The 23,908-nt window shown below is 37.4% G+C and overlaps 1 pseudogene; it reads right to left on the bottom strand.

Annotated features, from left to right (window-relative positions):
* LOC130981115 (chorismate synthase 2, chloroplastic-like) overlaps window positions 1-23,056 on the bottom strand; it is a 49,558-nt pseudogene extending 26,502 nt beyond the window's left edge.
* Window positions 23,057-23,908: the final 852 nt, after the last annotated feature.

Genomic DNA, 23,908 nt, shown 5'->3' with positions numbered 1-23,908 from the left:
AACACTTCTAATTTAGCCAATATAGTCTCAGATCTGTCTAAGGCCACTTTCAGTTTCATGAATGAAACAAGATCCTCAATTAGAAATTTAGAGGCACAAGTGTGCCAGCTGAGTAAGAAAATCATTGAAACTCCTCCCAGTATTCTCCCAAGCAATACAGAAGAGAATCCAAAAGGAGAGTGCAAAGCCATTGATGTGATCAAAAAGGCCGAAAGCACAAGGGAGGAAGAGGACGAAAATCCTAGTGAGGAAGACCTCCTGGGACGTCCCTTAAGCAAGAAGGAATTTCCTATTAAGGATCCAAGAGAATCTGAGGCTCATATAGAGACCATAGAGATTCCAATAAATCTCCTTCTGCCATTCATGAGCTCTGAAGAATATTCTTCCTCTGAAGAAGATGAAGATGTAACTGGAGAGCAAATTGCTCAATATTTAGGAGCTATCATGAAGCTGAATGTCAAATTGTTTGGTAATGAGACTTGGGAAGGTGAACCTCCCCTGCTCATTAGTGAACAAAATACATGGATTCAGAAAAATCTACCTCAAAAGAAACAAGATCCTGGCAAGTTCTTAATACCTTGTACCATAGGCACCATGACCTTTAACAAGGCCCTGTGTGACCTGGGGTCAGGAATAAATCTTATGCCACTCTCTCTAATGGAGAAACTAGGGATCATTGAGGTACAGCCTGCCTTATTCTCATTACAATTGGCAGATAAGTCAGTAAGACAACCCTATGGATTAGTGGAGGACGTGTTAGTAAAGGTTGAAGGCCTTTACATCCCTGCTGATTTCATAGTATTAGACGCTAGGAAGGAAGAAGATGATTGCATCATCCTTGGAAGACCCTTCCTAGCCACAGCAGAAGCTGTGATTGATGTCAAAAGAGGTGAATTAGTCCTTCAATTGAATAGGGACTACCTTGTGTTTAAAGCACATGGCCATCCCTCTGTGACAAAAGAGAGTAAGCATGAAGAGCTTCTCTCAGTTCAGAGTCAAGAAGAGCCCACACAGTCAAACTCTAAGTTTGGTGTTGTGAGGCCACAACCAAACTCTAAGTTTGGTGTTAAGACCCCATATCCAAACTCTATGTTTGGTGTTGGGACTATACAACATTGACCTGATCACCTTGTGGCTCCATGAGAGCCACTGTCAAGCTATTGACATTAAAGAAGCGCTTGTTGGGAGGCAACCCAATTTTATTTATCTAATTTTATTTTATTCTATTTTATTGTTATTTTGTGTTTTATTAGGTACATGATCATGAGGAATCACGGAAAAATCATAAAAATTAAAAACAGAATCAAAAACAGCAGAAGAAAAAAATCATACCCTAGAGGATGCACAGGCTGGCGTTCAACGCCAGTAAGAAGCATCTGGCTGGCGTTCAACGCCAGAACAGAGCACCATTCTGGCGCTGAACGCCAGAAACAAGCAACATTCTGGCGCTGAACGCCAGGAATGTGCCCAGAGAAGAAAAACTGGCGCTGAACGCCAGTAACAAGCATGAAACTGGCGTTCAACGCCAGAAACATGCTTTACATGGGCGTTGAACGCCCAGAATGTGCACCACAAGGCGTTTAAACGCCAGAGTGATGCGCAAAGGCAATTTACATGCCTATTTGGTGCAAGGATGGAATTCCTTGACACCACAGGATCTGTGGACCCCACAGGATCCTCTCAAGAATCTGTGGACCCCACAGGATTCCATATAACATATTCCCACCTTCCCTCTTAATCCTAATCACACTCTCCTAATCCAAATTCACTCTTCCCCATGTCACACTTCCCAACAACTTTAACCAATCACCTCAATTCCTCTTCCCCATTACCCCATTCACCACTCCCATCCATCCACTCTTCCCCATAAACCCTACCTACCTTCAAAAGTTCAAAACCAATTTCCCTCCCATTCCCACCCTAAATGGCCAAATGCACACTACCCCCTCTCCCTATAAATACCCTTCCATTCTACTTCATTTTCACACAACACATCCCCTTCTTCTTTCCCTAAGCCGAACCTACCTCTCTCCCTCTCTTCCATATTTTCTTCTTCTTCTTCTTCTCTTCTTTCTTTTATTGCTCGAGGGCGAGCAATATTTTAAGTTTGGTGTGGTAAAAGCATAAGCTTTTTTTTTGTTTTTCCATTACCAATGGCACCTAAGGCCGGAGTATCCTCTAGAAAAGGAAAAGGGAAGACAAAAGCTTCCACCTCCGAGTCATGGGAGATGGAAAGATTCATCTCCAAGAGCCATCAAGACCACTTCTATGATGTTGTGGCAAAGAAGAAGGTGATCCCTGAGGTCCCTTTCAAGCTCAAGAAAAATGAGTATCCGGAGATCCGACATGAAGTCCAAAGAAGAGGTTGGGAAGTCTTAACCAACCCCATGCAACAAGTCAGAATCTTAATGGTTCAAGAGTTCTATGCCAATGCATGGATAACTAGGAACCATGATCAAGGTATGAACCCGAGTCCAAAGAATTATCTCACAATGGTTCGGGGGAAATACTTGGATTTCAGTCCGGAAAATGTAAGGTTGGCATTTCACTTGCCCATGATGCAAGGTGATGAACGCCCCTACACTAGAAGGGTCAACTTTGATCAAAGGTTGGACCAAGTCCTTATGGACATTTATGTGGAAGGAGCTCAATGGAAGAGAGACTCCAAAGGCAAGCCAGTCCAACTAAGAAGACTGGACCTCAAGCCTATAGCTAGAGGATGGTTGGAGTTCATTCAACGCTCCATCATTCCTACTAGCAACCGATCTGAAGTTACTGTGGATCGGGCCATCATGATTCATGGCATAATGATTGGAGAGGAAGTAGAAGTTCATGAGGTCATCTCTAATGAAATCTACAAAATAGCCGACAAGCCCTCACCTATGGCACGACTAGCTTTTCCTCACCTTATTTGCCATCTATGTTACTCAGCTGGAGTCATCATAGAAGGAGACATCTTCATTGAAGAGGATAAGCCCATCACCAAGAAGAGGATGGAGCAAGCAAGAGAGACCCCTCACGGTCCTCAAGAGATGCATGAGGAAGCCCATCATCAAGAAATCCCTGAGATGCCTCAAGGGATGCACTTTCCTCCAAACAACTATTGGGAACAACTCAACACCTCCTTAGAAGATTTAAGCCACAATGTGGAACAATTAAGGGTGGAACATCATGAGCACTCCATCATTCTCCATGAAATAAGAGAAGATCAAAGAGCAATGAAGGAGGAGCAACAAAGGCAAGGAAGGGACATAGAAGAGCTAAAGAACATCATTAGTCCTTCAAGAAGAAGACGCCACTAAGGTGGACTCATTCCTTGTTCTTATCTCTTTCTATTTTTCGGTTTTTAATTGTGTTTATCTATGTTTTGTGTCTTTATTTCATGATCATTAGTATGTAACCATGCCTTAAAGCTATGAATAAATTCCATTAGTCCTTTACCTCTCTTAAAGAAAAAAGTTTTAATTCAAAAGAACAAGAAGTACATGGATTTCGAATTTATCCTTGAATTTAATTTAAATATATTGATGTGGTGACAATACTTTTGTTTTCTGAATGAATGCTTGAACAGTGCATATTTTTTATCTTGTTGTTTATGAATGTTAAAATTGTTGGCTCTTGAAAGAATGATGAACAAAGAGAAATGTTATTGATAATCTGAAAAATCATGAAATTGATTCTTGAAGCAAGAAAAAGCAGTGAAAAGTAAAAAGCTTGCGAAAAAAAAATTAGCGAAAAAAAAATAGAAAGAAAAAGAAAAAGCAAACAGAAAAAGCCAATAGCCCTTAAAACCAAAAGGCAAGGGTAAAAAGGATCCAAGGCTTTGAGCATCAATGGATAGGAGGGCCCAAGGAAATAAAATCCAGGCCTAAGCGACTAAATCAAGCTGTCCCTAACCATGTGCTTGTGTCATGAAGGTCCAAGTGAAAAGCTTGAGACTGAGTGGTTAAAGTCGTGATCCAAAGCAAAAAGAGTGTGCTTAAGAGCTCTGGACACCACTAACTGGGGACTTTAGCAAAGCTAAGTCACAATCTGAAAAGGTTCACCCAGTTATGTGTCTGTGGCATTTATGTATCCGGTGGTAATACTGGAAAACAAAATGCTTAGGGCCACGGCCAAGACTCATAAAAGTAGCTGTGTTCAAGAATCAACATGCTTAACTAGGAAAGTCAATAACACTATCCGAAATTCTAAGTTCCTAGAGAAGCCAATCATTCTAAACTTCAAGGGAAAAAGTGAGATGCCAAAACTGTTCAGAAGCAAAAAGCTACAAGTCCCGCTCATCTAATTAAATTAATATTCATTGATATTCTGGAATTTATAGTATATTCTCTTGTTTTATCCTAATTGATTTTAAGTTGCTTGGGGACAAGCAACAATTTAAGTTTGGTGTTGTGATGAGCGGATAATTTATACGCTTTTTGGCATTGTTTTCAGGTAGTTTTTAGTAAGTTCAAGCTACTTTTAGGGATGTTTTCATTAGTTTTTATGCTAAATTCACATTTCTGGACTTTACTATGAATTTGTGTGTTTTTCTGTGATTTCAGGTAATTTCTGGCTGAAATTGAGGGACCTGAGCAAAACTCTGAAAAAGGTTGACAAAAGGACTGCTGATGCTGTTGGAATCTGACCTCCCTGCACTCAAAATGGATTTTCTAGAGCTACAGAACTCCAAATGGCGCGCTCTCAACGGCGTTGGAAAGTAGACATCCAGAGCTTTCCAGAAAAATATAATAGTCCATACTTTATTCGGAAATTGACGACGTAACTTGGCGTTGAACGCCAAGTACATGCTGCTGTCTGGAGTTAAACGCCAGAAAAACGTCATGATCCGGAGTTGAACGCCCAAAACACGTCATAACTCGGAGTTCAACTCCAAGAGAAGCCTCAGCTCATGGATTGATCAAGCTCAGCCCAAACATACACCAAGTGGGCCCCGGAAGTGGATTTATGCATCAATTACTTACTCATGTAAACCCTAGGAGCTAGTTTATTATAAATAGAACTTTTTACTATCATAATGGCATCCTGGATTGTATTTTGAATCCTGTGATCACGTTTTGGGGGCTGGCCATTCGGCCATGCCTGAACCTCTTACTTATGTATTTTCAACGGTGGAGTTTCTGCACACCATAGATTAAGGGTGTGGAGCTTTGCTGTACCTCAAGTATTAATGCAATTCTATTTTCTTTTATTCAATTCCATCTTATTCTTATTCCATGATATACGCTACACTTAACCTTGATGAATGTGATGATCCGTGACACTCATCATCATTCTCACCTATGAACGCACGTGATTGACAACCACTTCCGTTCTACTCTAGGCCGGGCGCGTATCTCTTAGATTCCCCAACAGAATCTTCGTGGTATAAGCTAGATAGATGGCGGCATTTATGAGGATCCGGAAAGTCTCACCTTGTCTGTAGTATTCCGAGTAGGATCCTGGGAATCCGAAAAGTCTAACCTTGTCTGTGGTATTCCGAGTAGGATTCCGGTAATGAATGACTGTGACGTGCTTCAAACTCCTGAAGGCTGGGCGTTAGTGACAGACGCAAAAGAATCAATGGATTCTATTCCAACCTGATTGAGAACCGACAGATGATTAGCCGTGCTGTGACAGAGCATTTGGAACGTTTTCACTGAGAGGATGGGATGTAGCTATCAACCAAGGGTGATGCCTCCAGACGATTAGCCGTGCAGTGACAGCGCATAGGACCATTTTCCCGAGAGGATTGAAAGTAGCCATTGATGATAGTGAACCCCTACATACAGCTTGCCATGGAAAGGAGTAAGAAGGATTGAGTTGAAGCAATAGGAGAGTAGGCGTTCTTGAGTCATACAGCATCTCCATGCACTTATCTGAAATTCCCACCATTAATTTACATAAGTATTTCTATCCCTTTTTATTTTCCATTTATTTTATTTAAACCAATAATCTCTTAATCATTTAAATCCGCCTGACTGGGATGTACAAGATGACCATAGCTTGCTTCATACCAACAATCTCTGTGGGATCGACCCTTACTCACGTAAGGTTTATTACTTGGACGACCCAGTACACTTGCTGGTTAGTTGAACGGAGTTGTGTTCACTCGTGCCAATTTCAAATTCCATAATTTTACAATGAGTACAAATTAAAGAATATAGATCACAATTTCGTCCACCACTTACCTCTCACATGAAGTTGTGGGCTTTGTAAAGTTTGATGCTGCGGTCGCGTGGCCACAAACGTTGCGACGATCGGAGCTCCGGATCAAAAGTTAGAATCAAATGAAGATTGAATCGAATTAGGAAAAGGGTTTCGTGCTCCCCCTTCCCTTCTCAGCGTGTTTGATGGTGTGGTGGGGAAGGAAAGGATGTGCCCTTTATTTAGTCACCCGTTGGGTTGGGCCAGGGCCCAATACGGGTCCGGTTGGCCCGGTTTGGCCTGTTCGGCCCAATTTTAGGCCGAATTCTTTAAAATTGGTGTCAAAATTCTTGTTTTAATTTTTTCTATCATATTAAGCCATAAAAATCACATTTATAGTTTTCTAGAATAATTTTTAATTTGTAGGTTAATTACTCATTAATTAATTGGATTTTACATTCTACCCACCTAAATAGAAATTTTGCCCACAAAATTCAAATTTAGTTACCTGAGAATAGGTGCGGGTATTCTATTCGCATCTCTGAATAAAGTTCCTAAGTGTGTTCCTCAATACCAGCTTGACTCCACGTCACTTTGACTAATGAAACCTCTTTCCCGCGTAACTTCTTAATACTAGTGTTGTCAATTCTGACCGGAGTCACCGGGAGTGTCAGATCTTCCTTTAAGTGAATAGATTCAGGTTCTAGCACATGGCTAGCATCAGGATTATACTTCCAAAGCTGCGACACGTGAAATACATTGTGCAGGTTCAAAAGATAAGGTGGTAGATCTCTTCGATACGCTACCGGTCCAACTCTCTCGAGAATCTAAAACGGACCGATGTATCGAGGATTCAGCTTCTTTATCTTAATCGCTCTACCTACTCCTGTTGTTGGAGTAACCTTAAAAAAACATGGTCTCCCTCCTCAAACTCTAAGGTCTTCCGCCTCTGATCAGTGTAACTCTTCAGACGGTTCTGAGCAGTGAGCATCTTGTCTCTGGTTTTCTTAACTTGTTCAGTAGTTTTAGCTATCATCTCAGTCCCCAATAAGCTCTTCTCCTCAGCTTTGTAGCAGCATAGTGGAGATTGGCACTTCCTCCCATACAAAACCTCATACGGAGCCATTCCGATGTTTGCATGGTAGCTATTATTGTACGCAAACTCCACTAGTGGCATATACTGATCCCAGCTCGTCGGCTGGTCTAAAACACAAGCTCTTAGCATATCTTCTAAGGTTTGGATTGTCCTCTCAGATTGGCCATCTGTTTGAGGATGGTAAGCCGTACTCAAGCTTAATCGGGTTCCAAAGGCCTTCTGAAATGCACCCTAGAACCTTGAAGTGAAATGGAGATCTCTGTCAGATATTATGGTAGTAGGCACACCATGAAGTCTCACAATCTCCTTTCTATATAAGCGTGCTAGCTCCTCAAGGTTAGAATTCATTCGAATGGGTAAAAAGTGAGTCGACTTCGTCAGTCGGTCCACAATCACCCAGACAACATCAAAACTAACTCTAGTTCTCGGCAATCCCGATACAAAGTCCATCACAATGCTCTCCCATTTCCATTGCGAAATCTCCAAGGGTTGCAAAGTCCCAGAAGGTCTCTGACGTGGCAAAAATTAGCCGATTTAGAAATTAATATAGAAATAACATTACGAGTACAGTTCTTAACCAGCAAAAATCCGCTTATCAATTTAAAAGGGTTGTCACAAATTTTAGAATAAAAATACTGGGAGTAGAAATCCTAGATCGTCTCCCAACGAGTTGACAAAAGAGTGCTATCTTATTAGTCAGGAGTTTTCCAAGAATTTTTAAGAGTTGGAGAACAGGAAATTAAATGATTGTAATTTAAGGCAATGAAAATTAACGAGAGAATTTATATAATCAAATAAAAGCCTTGACCGGGAGAAGATTAATTGGAAGTTCTATCCTTGTTGGATTTTTCCAAGTGTAATGTTAAAAGGTTGTTGTTTTACTTAGTCATCCCTTACTGAATAAAGGAAAGTCAAGTAACTAACTAACCAACTATATCTCAAGTCCTAGTCCTCTCACAAGGAAGGATTAGAGTCAGAGACGAGAGAGCCAACCAACAACTTTTAATTAAAATTAACACTTGAGTATTCCAACTCAAGGTTCTCCTCTTAATCAACTCCCAATCAAGTTAGGAAACTACTCCATTGACATGAATATAACGTTCACAGGTATATAAAGGGAATAAGAAGAAGACATGATAAATTAAATAATAACTAAAAAATAATAAAAAATAAAAATAGTACTTTGCATTAATAAATCCCAAAATCATAAACATACTTATCCAAACAGGGTTAATGGGCAATAAAAGAGTAAAGGAATAGGGAAACAAACTAGAATAATGAAACTTCAATGGAGGCAATGACTCTTCTCAATATCCAAAAGCAAAAGCGTGAAACTAGAAATATATGAATGTAAAAGAACCCTAGAGGAAGTAGGGATTTCTCTCTAAGATTCAAAACTAAAACTAAAAACTATGTGTATGAGAATGTGTGTTAAGTCTCTATTTGTCCTCTGGCTCTAGTCTGTGTTTCTGGGCTAAAAACTGGGTCCAAACTTGGCCCAAAATCACCCCCAGCGTTTTCTACGATTTCTGCAGGTCGCGCATGTCACGCGTACGCGTCGCTGGTCAACTTCGCGTGTCACGCGTACGCGTAGGGTACGCGCACGCGTCGCCGTGAGAGCCATGCGTGCGCGTCGCTTCTCGCTGGTTGTCTCCTTTATTTCTTGTGCTCCTTCCATTTTTGCAAGCTTCCTTTCCATTCTTTAAGCCATTCCTGCCCTATATCGCCTGAAAATACTTAATGCATAAATCACGACATCAAATGGTAAAAAAGGGAATTAAAATACACAATTTAAAGGCTTAGGAAGCAAGTTTTCAATCATAGAATAAAATTGGGAAGGAATTGTAAAATCATGCAAATCATATGAATAAGTGTGCAAAGACTTGATAAAAAACAATTCAATTGAGCACAAGATAAACCATAAAATAGTAGTTTATCAGTCTCTGATGTTCAATTTTCACCTTCTAACAAGTTAAGCACTTTGAAACATATTCCGCTACATCATTTTTGATACCAGGCCACCAAAACATAGCTTCAGATCATTGTACATCTTTGTGCTTCCCGGATGAATAGAAAACTCGCTATTATGTGCTTCCCTCAAGATATATTGCCGTAAGGTCCCTTCATCTGGCACACAAATCCTACCCTTGAACCTCCATAACCCATCATCATCCCATGATACTCTCCATCGCTTCCCTTGTTTAATTGCCGGCCATACCTTCCGTCATTCCTTCTCGTCTTGCTAACCTTCCTCAATCCTAGATTTAAAGTTTCTCGAAATTTGTAATTGACTTAGGCACAAAGTTCCAGACTCCTCTCTGACTCCCACTTTTAAACTCTTGAACGCCTTTAGCAATTCCTCCTCTCTAAGCATCATCTAAGTCGCATACAACGACTTCTGACTTAATGCATACGCCACAACATTCGCTTTCCCCAGATGGTAATTCAGGTCAAAATCATAGTCTTTCAGTAATTCCATCCACCTCCTTTGTCGCATATTAAGCTCTTTCTGATCAAAGAGATATTTCAAGCACTTGTGATCAGAGAAAACTCAGAACTTAACCCAATAGAGGTAATGCTTCCACACCTTCAATGCAAACACAACCGCAGCAAGTTCCAGATCGTGCGTCGGGTAATTAACTTCGTGAGGTCTCAACTACTGTGAGGCATATGCTACTACATTCTGGTGCTGCATTAGCACGCACCCCAAACCCTCTAGTGAGGCATCGCAATACACCTCAAATGGTTCATTCGGTTCAAGCAACACCAATACAAGTGCAGTGGTCAACCTTTGCTTCAGCGTTTGAAAACCCTCCTCGTACTCAGGAGTCCAGACAAATGGCACATCCTTGCGGGTTAACTTTGTCAATGGTAATGCTATCTGAGAAAAGCCTTTGATGAATCTCTGATAGTAACCAGCTAAGCCTAGAAAACTTCTTATCTTTGTTACTGAGGTCGGTCGCCCCCACTCCATCACTATGTCCACCTTGGAAGGATCTACTGCTATCCCCTACTTACTCACTACATGGCCAAGAAACTTCACCTTGCTCTTCTAGAATTTGCACTTAGATAGTTTCACATAAAGTTTCCTTTCCTTTAGAATCCACAACACAATTCTTAAGTGTTTCGTATGCTCTTCCTCGGTCTTAGAATAAATTAGTATATCATCAATAAAGACGACAACGAACTTATCTAAAAACGGGAGAAAAATTCTATTCATATAGTCCATAAATACTGCAGGAGCATTCATCAACCCAAAAGACATTACAGTGTACTCGTAATGACCATAACGAGTCCTGAAAACGGTTTTAGGGATGTCTTCACCTCTCACCCTTATCTGGTGATAACAGGATCGTAAATCAATCTTGGAGAAAATCCCAGTTCCTTGTAACTGATCCATGGGATCGTCAATCCTTCGTAGTGGGTACTTATTCTTTATTGTGACATTATTCAATTGCCTGTAACCCACATAGAGACGTATACTCCCGTCTTTCTTCTTCACCAGCAACACCTGCACTCCCCATGGAGTAACACTAGGACAGATGAAGCTTTTACCCACTAGAGCCTTAAGCTCGCCCATTTCTAAAGGAGACATTCTATAAGGGGCAATAGAGATTGGCCCTGTTCCAGGTACCAACTCAATTGCAAATTCAACCTCCTGAGCAGGAGGGAATTCATCAATGTCGTCCGAAAAAACTTCAGGAAACTCACAAGCAACCAGAACTTTCTCTAAACTTTGTTCCTCACCCGACACACTCACAGCCAACAGCATAATGCCTTGACACTCCTATCTGACAATTTAATACCACGTAGTTTAAATAATATCCATTCACTACAACCGGCCCTTCTGATCCTTCTGGCATGAAATACAATGATATCTCAAAGTAGTCCAGCAAAACATGGTTTTTAGAAAACTAGTCCAACCCCAAGATAAGATCAAGACTGGTCATCAATAAGCAAATTAAATCATGGACAAAATCACGTTGCTTAACCCTAAATGAAAGTTGCAGACATCCTAACCTAGTCACCATGGCTTCATGAGTGGCATTATACACCTTCAGATCATAGCCCAAAACCGCAATTTTCCATCTTAACTCGCTAGCCTTTTCAAGTGCAATGAATGAATGAGTTGCTCCCGAACCAAATAAAGCATTCAAAAGTTTACCGGCTATTTGACATTTACCTCGGATAAGTGTATCAAATCTCTCTGCACCTATAGCTGAAGTGGTGAACACCCGTCCAGGCTGCTATGTCCTCCCATTTCCTTGTCTTTGCTTCTCCGGATAGTTCTAGGCTTTGTGCCCCGCTTTTACACATGAGTAACACAAGCCCCAACCAGCTTTACATTGAGAACCCGGATGATGACTCCCATATCTAGCACAAGCTTGCTCATTCAGAGGCTACTTTCTAAATCTTATCCTAGAGAAATTGTTGTTGTTAGGCCTTCTGAAATTAGCCTGATCCTGAGTCTGTTGTGGTGCAAAGCCTCCACGCTTAAAAGTTTGACCTCTAGGAGCAAAGCTCCTTCTCGGTTCTGCTGAAAAGTCCCCCTGTGACTTACTTTATCCGCCACCGCCCTTTTCACACAGTCTTCGGCCACTCTGCTCTTATTTACCAACTCGAAGAAAGTCTTGATCTCCATTGGCCCTACTGAACTGAAGATGTCGCTTCGGAGACCTCCTTCGTACTTGATACACTTTCATTCCTCGAAGTCTTCAGGAGCTCCCTAACAAATACGAGAAAATCTGCACAGTTCCTCGAATTTGTTGGTGTATTCAGAAATGGACATGAAACCCTGCTTCAGCTGCAGTAACTCAAGTTTCTTCACCGTCCTAACAGAATTCGAAAAGTACTTCTTATAGAATTTAACCTGGAGAGCATCCCAGGAAATAGGGTCATCACCCTGCTGCAAAAGATGTCGTGTAGCTTGCCACCAATGTAGCGCTTCCCTGGTGAGCTGATAGGTAGCGAACTCGATACACTACTCCTCAGCCACCTGCTGTGTTTGTAGTGCTCGTTCCATGGCCTGAAACCAGGTATCAGTTTCAGTTGGATTGGTGGTTCCCTTAAACACCGGCGGGTTAACCTTCAAGAATGCTGACAGCGTCAAAGACCCATTCTGCCATTTTCCCCATTACCATTATTATTCATTTGATGTCCTAACGCCTCAACAATGGCCTGCATAGCAACAGCCATATTCTCTAACACAGCCATGAAGTTTATCGAACCATTCGTATTGGTTTCCGGTCCCTGAGTACTAGTACGACCTCTCCCAAGGTCTCGACCGCGTCCACGAGGCACTAATTGGTTCCTATATACAACAAACAATCAATATCAAGTTGATCAGTCTCAATATCAGAAGTCTAGTGCTTCAAAGTCCCAAATTCATGCTCATGAATGTTTATGCCAGTTATATCAATCAGATATTCTAATAGCACATAAACACACACACACAGAGAATGCACGGAAGCATAGTCAGTCTAACCCTCATGCTCTACTGAAACGAATTGCTCTGATACCATAATGTAACACCCTATCACACAGAGTCTTATGCTTAAGTCATAAGACAGAGGTGGTGAGGTATTACGACCTCTAAAAATAAAATTTAGTATATATAGTAGTGTGAAGTATATGTATAACTAGGAGCCTTTGAAGAAAAAGGGGTAAATGAAAATTGCTAAACTGAAACGCGCAACACTCCGATCTATAACGTAAACGAAGCAGATAAAGTAAGCTGACACAGATATATGTACAATAGAGTACCAAGATACAACTAGCAAAGCTCAGGTCTCGGTTCGCGATGGTAACCGATCCGAGCACATAGTTATATATATATATATATATATATATATATATATATATATATATATATATATATAGGAAAAACCCAAAAGAAACCCCAAAATACAGAGTTACAAAACCTGAGTCTCCAAAATAATCTCTAAGAGGAGTTGATACAAACTACATGTAAACAGTGGAGATAATAAGTATCTAAGTAACTATATAAAACTAAAATAAAGTCTCAAGAGCTAACGATCTTCGCTAAATCAGAAGTCTCCAGCATGCCTCAATGAGGAGCCTCACATCCTGCATCTGAAAACCACAAAAATCTGCATGGGTGAGAACCAGAGATTCTCATCATAGTAACAATGCCCAAATATCTAACATATAATGTCTTGGGAAAACCGAAGGCAATCCTAGAACTCCCAATTCATAATTAAAGCATATAAACATAACTAAACCATGAGAAATAAAAATAGGCAACAAACTAAGGATATTCAGTCTAACAAAATCTCCCCTTTCCAACTCCTCCGAACCTCCCAACAGCCACTGGTAATTTGATGTCGCAAACACAATTATATCAAGTAAGAAAATTCACAAATAAGAAGCAGATACAGCAGTTAAACAAATAGCAAGTAATTATGCAGTTAATTAGGCATTCCAAACAAATCACATATAATACATATGATGTATGCCTATCCTAGTAGCTGATGAGTCTCATCTGTCAGTTATGAAGCCAACCTGACAAGTCCTAGTAGCTAACTATTGGACTGTCCCTCTGTCGCGCATCCCCAACTCGAGCTATACTCAATCATAATTATCAACATATATATACACAATACCCACATTGGTGTTTATTCACGGGGGCGAGCTCATCCGGAACTTTCACAGTGTCCGACCATACTTACCACATAGGGTCAGCAGAGTATCGAATCTCAACCTGGAGCACGTGGTGGCTAGCAACTGCTTTCACCCAGGGAAACTTGTATCTTAGATAGGTGGAAGTACAACCATCACAACATCAATCAATCCAAATATATGCATTCATACTCAGCCATAAATCAATATTTATCTCAGCCATTCGGCTTATACTCATAATTTATAACCAGCCATAATCCATCATCACATGCAGCCATCTGGCTCATATCATACACAGCACTCCCACCATTATCCTCATCAACTCATGCTATAATCAATCATGATTCATCATAAATTTCCCTTTACTTCTTTTACAAGTTACCTTTCTCACAACCTTCACAAGCTTCATAACCCTCTAACCACCTATTAGGCTTCAAACAAGAGAAAACAGAGTTTTGAATGCCAGAGGAATGCATAAAATCAGAAAGCACAGTTGCTGAGAAACAGGGGCTCGCGTATGTGGCCTCTTGCTCACGTACGCGAGGAGCATAAGAAGTAGCATATGCTCGCGTTGTGTGTTCCTTCTTGCGTACGCACCCTGGCCAAGCTGGACTTCTCGCGTACGCATCACTAGTTCGCATACGAGAGCTCCTCAAACCGAATTATTTATTCGCGTCGCGCACTAGGTGGTCGCGTATGCAACCTCAAAAATGCCACTCTTGCGTACGCGACCCACACCATGTGTACGCGAAACCTTAAGGCAGTAGCCATTGGTAGCATTGCGCAGGCATCTCGCGTATGCGGACATAGCAGAAACCTGAAAAGCTGCTAAGTTGTGAATGCTTAGCTTTGCACACCAAACTTTGATCGAGCATATCTCCCTCATTTTAAAATATTTTTCTACCGTTCTTCAAATGGCATAAACACCTCGGACCCAATTTCGTTTCTAAATAAGTTTGACATAAATCAGGGGTCCGGAGGCCAGTTTGTACTCTGTCAAATTTTGGACTAAAAATACAATTTTCACCAAACTTGCAAAACCTCCAAATTTTAAAACATAAAACTTCCAAAACTCTTTTAAACCAACCAAAACTCAACCATTCATAATCAAGCAAGGATCAAGGAGGCAAAGAGGCAAGAAGAAGCTTTTCCTTCAAGCTAATTAGATCTGATAACATCAAAACTCAAAAATCTGAACACTTTACCCACTAAATTTTTGTTATCTCACATGAATTTGTGGGCTTTGTAGAGCTAGACACCGCGGTCGCGTGGCTGCAAACGGTGCGGCGGTCGGAGCTCCAGATCAAAAGTTAAGTCAAATGAAGATTGAATTGAATTAGGAAAAGGGTTTCATGCTTCCCCTTCCCTTCTCAGTGTGTTTGATGTTGTGGTGGGGAGAGAAGGGTTGTGCCTCTCATTTAGTCACCCATTGGGTTGGGCCAAGGTCCCAATACGGGCCTGGTTGGCCCGGTTTGGCCCGTTCGGCCCAATCTTGGGCCGAATTCTTTAAAATTGATGTCAAAATTCTTGTTTTAATTTTCTCTATCATGTTAAGCCATAAAATTCATATTTATAATTTTCTAGAAAAAATTTTTATTTTTGGGTTAATTACTCATTAATTAACCTGGTTTTATACTCCATGTATATGACACATTAAATCTCCTTTAAACATTTTTTTGCTTAATACTTCAGACTAATTTACAAAAGGCACCAATAAACATATATAAATGTGAATATTCACTTTAATACATGATCAAGTGACACAGTCTCATTATCAATTAAGTCCTCTGGCAGAACAACCTTGTGAACTTGAGACACATATGCAAGAATCTGAAAAGTAAGAGACCTTTAGCAAAGGATATCCTAAGGGAATTGGCATATAAAAATATGATACATGCACATAAATATACACCAACTATGAATAGACATATATAAATAATCGATGCTGGATAACTTCACTTATGTCTTTACTATGTAAAGTTCCATGTTTCTTTTCTTGTTTTAGAGGATGTCTTATCCTCTCCCTTGTTGAACTTTCCTCTTTTCTCATTTTAAAACTTTTTGCCTATCACGAAGAAGACAATATGTACTCTTTGCATGCATTTTCAAAGGTGGAAGCTGATAGAAAAATAACAGAAAACATAATATACAATGGAAAAAGGGAGAGAATTAGATTCAAAATATTTTTATCCTGTATTAATATCTTTTGATACAATTTTATAGTTTCTTCAAAGAATAAGCAGTGGACCGCTAAAAAAGGGACAAAAATACCATTGTGTAAAACAGGCAGAAAACTCTAGCCTAAACCACAAGACAATTACACACCTCAGTTCCTGCAAAATCCTTAAGGTTTTTTTAGCAACAGCACCAGAAGAAACCCTTCCAATGGTTTCTCTTGCAGAAGATCTACCATGCCCCTTAAAAATAAGAGACCAGATGCATAAGTATAATGCATGTCTAATTAAAAGAAAATGCCAAACTCATTAAATCATAAAAGTTGATACCTGAACTGATTTGATACCATACTTCATTTCGTAGGTTGCATCCGCATGGGAAAGCTTATAAGCTAATGACAACTCACTATAGTCCTGAAACCCAGAAAATGTAATGAACAAAGCTATAAACATTACAAAATCAACTAAAGAATACCAAATATAAACTTGTGAGTCTGTCATAAATCATAATCAACTATTATTGTCAAGCCTTCGAACTACAGGTTTTTACTTCATCTAACCAATTACCAAATAAGGACGATTGATTTACCAAAAGATTGAGTATGATAGGAATTGAGGCTATTGGACGTTGAATCAATTAGGAGTTAGTAGTCAAGAGTTAGTAAAATAGTTGTGTGGAAAAGAGATTTAGGGTGATTAACACTTAGTAGGAAGGGAATAGGAGAGCTGGGAGGCCTCTCCAACACAAATGTGTCATCTAAGAAAACACCCAACTAACGTCAGTCTTAGCATGACCAATTCAAAGTAAGTCCCTAAACATATATGGTTGGTTTTAAATACAAGTTCTGAAGAATATATAATTTATCATCTTTGATTAACACCCCCTCACCCCACAAAAAAACACATACGTGCAAAGAAATGAAAAAGAAAAAAGGAGGGGAAAGAAGAATCTCCATTCAGTTCAACATTACAACACGTCTAGAATAACAATAAGTGTTGGTTGTTTTTTATTGACTCTTCTGTACATGAATATAAGCTATAGCATTAGATACTCACATGTCATTTTTTATCAGTACTAGGTACAAATACACGGATTAGAATTCCAGTAGTAAGTCCTGCAATTAACAAATTATACTTCAGTGTTTTATTTTTTTTTTTGCAATAAATATACAGCTTCCCAACAAATATATAGAAGAAATATTAACCTTCGAAGACCCTTGAGAATATTTTACACGTACCAGTCTCCTTTTTAGGAGTTGTAATGTGGCTTTGGCCTAGCCTCCTATACACAAGAACTGCACAATGTTACTCTTTAGAGACATTTTGTAATGCATAATCAACAATCATTTCCTATCATTCATAGTTACAACAATGAAAAGCTATCTTAAAATATATTCATCTGTTATACTATGCAGTTTCTTCTGTCAAGATCAACTTGCACGTCAGACTCGGAGAGAGGGATGCGAGGACACCCATCAATGATACAACCAACACCTCTGTCAGGAGACTCACGATATGTTGTCACACGGAAGTGATTTTAACAAGTACTCTCAGCCGCCTGTATCTTCGTAATTCATCAATGACTTCAAAAACTCAAACCAATGTCCATCTCAATATCATTAACTATGAACCTTTAAATGCATAACTGACATTAGATTACAAACCAACCATTTCTTTTAATTTCATTATCCTTTAAGAAATACTGAGACCTAATGTTTTCGGAAGTTTAAGTAAAAAAAGTTAGAAGCATTTGAACTAAGTGTAAATTATCTAGGAAGCTTAAAATTTAAAATCCTAATAGGCAAAAAGTTTCAGGGAAAAAATAAATAAATCAAACTAAGAATCAATTTCACATAAGATGAAACATGTGTGTATGCCCCCTTCGAGGAGTTCTTACATGAGCTAAACAACAAAATCACCTATTACAATGATTACATTACAATGAATTACATGCTATATCAAACTTAAAACATTAAAATTCATATGAATCACTAAATGGTAATTGTCCCGACATAATCCAATGAGTAATTAACAATCTCGTTATACAGAAAAAGCTTATTGTCATTACCATTTTGGACGAATCAATGAAATCTTCAACAACGGATTCAGTAATCAAAATTATTATGCTGAAAAAATTGCATTCATGAAAGCAAATAAATAAACGCAATAGATTATATGGATTTGAAAAAATAAACAGGGAGCAGATTGCAGTAACCGATAATCTGAAAATCAACTAACAATAATAACTAGAAGAGGAATTATATATATTATGATGCGATGAAGAGAAAACAAAGAGATGGAAGGAGAGAGTGAACTAACAGATGTTTTTGGGAATGCAAGGGCCGGGGGAGGCTTGAAGGTAGGCGGAGGATTGGGATCAGAGGTTGGAATTGGGAGAGATAGAACTGTCGAGGAATGGCTTCGAAGAGAGACAGGTAGAAGAAGAAGCCATTGAAATAAAATACAGGTCGAATGAGAAAAAAATGGTGAATTGAATATTTGAATTAAAATGAGTAATAAGGACTTAAACGAGTGAGTGATGAGGTTTGGAGGTTAATTGGGTAACCTTATAAGGTTTGGGTGTTTATTAGGTAACCTTATATAATAAAAAAAATATTAGGTATACATGAATATACAATAGATCAATTTATTTATAAGATTCAGGATTTAATATAGCATCATGGAATAGTTACTATCGTAAACATGCTAATTTATGTGAATGAAATTGAAGAAATAAAAATCAAATTTTTTATTTTTGGGTCGGAGTTTCATATAAATTTAATTACTCATGTAAATAATAACATTTTAGGTCGATATAATGACATCTTTTTATAAGTATAAATGATATAAATATATAAAATTACCAACTATGATTTATTTTAATGACTAATAACAAAGTTTGATTGATATGGTGCATTATAGAACACAATGAGTAATTATTTGAAATATTAATTATTCTCTTAATATTAAAAAAATAAAAATTTAAATATATATTATTTTTAAAATTAGTAAAAAGATTTAATACTTTCTTATTTAAAAATAAAGATGAAGATTTAAGATTTTCAATTTTTTTTGAATGCATCACATATCAATTGTGATGCAAAGATAAGTACATTAACAAAAGAGAAAGTTTAGGGGGCCAGTACTTTTATCAAAATTTGGCCAGCACTTAACCATTAAAAAAAATGAGTAATTCCATCCCATTAGATATTGACAACAACGAAAACATCATCTTTGCAAAAGCAAAATGTAAACGAATCATTGTTTCACTCATAAAGACAAAATGTAGGTAGTAAAATGAGACATCTAATTTGTTAAAGTGATAGGTTTAAATAGGATTGTTCTCAAAGTTGATTTAATAGGAGCTTAAAGGAGGATTTCTTTTTCAAATGAATTAGACATTCCCTTAGTATTTACATGACAAATTCATTCACATTACACACTCACATATTCAATATTTTAAAGAATTTTATCTACCATTTGTCCTTACAAAAATTTGAATCCTAAAACAGCATTTTAAGAGACATACTAATACACAATTTCAATTAAGCTTTAGTTACGAGTTTGAAGAAGTATAAATACATTAAATAGGATGACCACTCATGTAGTACCCACATTGAATGCATTATAAATATTTTTAGTTCTTTTAACATTTTTGTTTATCAATGTATTCCAATAGGAATGGCAATGGGTGTGATATGATAGTTATTTAAGTATTTATATTGATTTTGAATATCTATTTATTGTCTCGTTTTCTATATTATTATCGTCCTATACCTAAATATATGGGTATATACTTGCCTTGTATCTAGATTTGGAGGTGAGAGGAGTCAGGTCAAACTCAAGTTTAACTCACGACTTAACTCATTAATAATCAAGCCTATTTGTCAAGTTTAAGTTTAGCTAACCAAAAATTTACGAGTTGACTCAAACTCACAAACTGACTTAGATAACATTAACATAAACATAATCACTAATTTTATATAAATAAATTATAACATATATATATATATATATATATATATATATATATATATTGTTTATCTATCTATTATAGTTTATGTACTCTAAACAATTTGTATATAAAAAGATAACTATAAAATTTTATGTAAAAAGCATTAATATATAGATATGATACACCCTTTTATCATAAATAATTTAAAATTGACAAATCGTGCGTGACCAGGAAAACAAACACCCTTTGCTCCTCAACTACCACTTAAAAGAGGACTTTTGTTGAGTAATGAATATGGCATATGTCCTCACGAAAGTGGTTAAGTAAACTACCTCAATTACTGATTAACCTTCCCACACAAATGAAAGAGAGAGAGAGAGAGAGAGAGAGAGAGAGAGAGAGAGAGAGAGAAGAGAATGGACTTACACTAATAGTTGAGAGAGAGAGGGAGAGAATGGACTTACACCAATAGTTGATGTTGGCTTGAAAGCTATTCTCATGTTTATGATTTTTCCATTGGAAATTTTACTTTGATTATCAATACAAACAATAATAAGTAAAATCTTTATAGGCACATGACCATCATACTACACATCTAGAGACAGCTAATTAGTAATAATAGAATAAAAATTGATACATGTATCCCACCAGAACGATTTGTCCTTGTCCTGGTCCTTCCATGTTCATCTATATAGAACTCATCATTGAGTTCACTCCCAGTCAGAAAGATACTTGTAATGATTAAATCAAGCCATCATCAGACAAAGTAATTACAGAAAATAGAATTTTAAAAATAATTCTGCTATAGTGACGTCATATCGTAACACAGACAATCATAGTTAATAAACATAAGCAATCCAAATACCTACAAATCCACTACCAAATTGAATGCCCTTGGTTGTAGGTAATAACATAGCAGCTTTAGCCAATTCAGCTTCAAGTTTGTCAAATACTGCTGAACCAATTCCCTGATATATAATAGATTCAATTATACTCTTAGGCTGAAAGATATATTGAGCATCAAATAACACAACACTAAAATAAGTTAAAGCAGTTTTCCTTCTGTTCTGTCTGCTAATTATTAAAGTACCAATAGTGAGATTCGAAGAGCACTATAACATTGATAGGCTACAAATTTAACCATAGAGACATGCTACACGTGAAAGCAAGCTCTTAAAACTCCCAAGGATGACTTGAGCACAGCTTGTTTGAGTTCAACTAAGGCCTAGTTTCCAGTGTTTTCTAGATTTTATAGAAAATTCAAGTCATGCCTCTATTAGATTAATTTTATAATCAGCAACCATTCAACAATGAGAATTTTAGACTCTTGAAATGCCATGCTGCTTATATTGTTGCAATTCAATATTTAATATAGAAATTCTCTTCCGTGTTTATTATTATTAGTACTATTATTATCCATAGGTATCAACTACCAAGTACCTTACACTCACCCATAAAACCCTTGTGTTATTATATATTTAATCAATTTTACAAGTTTACTTGCACCTTGAATTGTAACTGCTAGTTGCTCACTAATTTTATGCTAACATACAAAAGTAGAAAACTTATGCGTGGACAGTTCCTCACTATGCATGTCACAACACCACCAACAAAATCAACTCTAACTCAGACAGTATCAATAGTAGCTATCATCTTCTCTGCATATTCAGGGTCAGGACATCGAACAATGTTGCTCTCGATCTGAAAAGGTTCCAAGAATATATGCCAAAGCAAGATTTTGGCTTCAGAATTGCAATAATATAAGAGAGTAATAACCAATTATGAAAGCAAATTAGAGAGAATATCCGCCAATTTAGCTTACTGTAGTCAGTAAAACATTATGGCATTGGCCTTTTTATCTATGAATGCCATTTTTATTTTCCTAATACAAAATTGGAAAGAAAATTATAGACATGATATGCAAAGACATTCCATTAGATGAGGGTTGAGAAGATGTCAACCTCATAAGTTAGTACCATTTAAAAATATTAAAGTTAAAACAAATAGCCATCTTCAAGTCTCCATGTATAGGATGTATTAAATCTCCTTTAAACATTTTTTTTTGGCTTAATACTTCAGACTAATTTAAAAAAGGCATCAATAAACATATATAAATATGAATATTCACTTTAATACCTGATCAAGTGTCACAGTCTCATTATCAATTAAGTCCACTGGCAGAACAACCTTGTGAACTTGAGACACATATGCAAAAATCTGAAAAGTAAGAGACCTTTAGCAAAGGATATCCTAAAGAAATTGGCATATAAAAACATGACACATGCACATAAATATACACCAACTATGAATAGACATATATAAATAATCGATGCTGAACAACATTGCTTATGCCTTTACTGTCTAAAGTTCCATGTTTCTTTTCTTGTTTCAAAAGATGTCTTATCCTCTCCCTTGTTGTATTTTCCTATTTTCTCGTTTTAAAACTTTTTGCCTATCACGAAGAAGAAAATATGTACTCTTTGCATGTATTTTCAAAGGTGGGAACTGATAGAAGAATAATAGAAAAATTAACATACAATGAAAAAAGGGGGAGAATTAGATTCGAAATATTTTTATCATGTATTAATATCTGTTGATACAATTTTATAGTTTCTTCAAACAATAAGCTGTGGACTGCTATAAAAGGGACAAAAACTCCATTGTGTAAAACAAGTAGAAAACTCTAGACTAAACCACAAGACAAGTACACACCTCAGTTCCTGCAAAATCCTTAAGGATTTTTTTAGCAATAGCACTAGAAGTAACCCTTCCAATGGTTACTCTTGCAGAAGATCTACCACGCCCCTTAAAAATAAGAGACATGATGCATAAGTATAATGCCGATCTAATTAAAAGAAAATGCCAAACTCGTTAAATTATAAAAATTGATACCTAAACTGATCTGATACCATACTTCATTTCGTAGGTTGCATCCGCATGGGAAGCCCTATAAGCTAATGACAACTCACTATAGTCTTGAAATCCAGAAAATGTAATGAACAAAACTATAAGCATTACAGAATCATCTAAAGAATGCCAAATATGAACTTGTGAGTCCGTCATAAATTATAATCAATTATTATTATCAAGCCTCTGAACTACAAGTTATTACTTCATCTAACCAATTGCCAAATATGGATGATAGATTTACCAAAAGATTGAGTATGACAAGAATCGAGGCTATTGGATGTTGAATCAGTTAGGAGTTAATAGTCAAGAGTTAGTAAAATAGTTGTGTGAAAAAGAGATATAGGGAGATTAACACTTAGTAGGAAGGAAATAGGAGAGCTGAATGGCCTCTCTAGCACAAATGTGTCATCTAAGAAAACACCCATCTAACGTCAGTCTTAGCATGGCCAATTCAAAATAAGTCCCCAAACATATATGGCTGGTTTTAAGTGCAAGTTCTGAAGAATATATAATTTATCATCTTTGATTAACACCCTCTACCCCACAAAAAAACACACATGCAAAGAAAAGAAAAAGAAAAAAAAGAGGGGGAAAGAAGAATCTCCCTTTAGTTCAACATTACAACAGCATGTCTAGAATAACAATAAGAGTTGGTTGTTTTCTATTGACTCTTTTGTACATGAATATAAGCTATAGCATTAGATACTTACATGTTCTTTTTTATTAGTACTGGGTACAAATACATGGATTGGTGTTTCAGTAGTAAGTCCTCCAATTAACAAATTATACTTCAGTGTTTCATTATTGTTTTGAAATAAATATACAGCTTCCCGACAAATATATAGAAGAAAGATTAACTTTGAAGACCCCTAGAAATATTTTACACTTATCACTCTCCTTTCTAGGAGTTGTAATGTGGCTTTGGCCTGGCCTCCTATACACAAGAACTGCACAATGTTACTCTTTAGAGATATTTTGTAATGTATAATCAACAACCATTTCCTA

Source organism: Arachis stenosperma, chromosome 1 (assembly GCF_014773155.1).
Source record: "Arachis stenosperma cultivar V10309 chromosome 1, arast.V10309.gnm1.PFL2, whole genome shotgun sequence".
NCBI classification, from domain to species: Eukaryota; Viridiplantae; Streptophyta; class Magnoliopsida; order Fabales; family Fabaceae; genus Arachis; species Arachis stenosperma.
The sequence above is the reverse complement of the archived record's forward strand: the minus strand, read 5'-3'. Positions and strand labels throughout refer to the sequence as shown.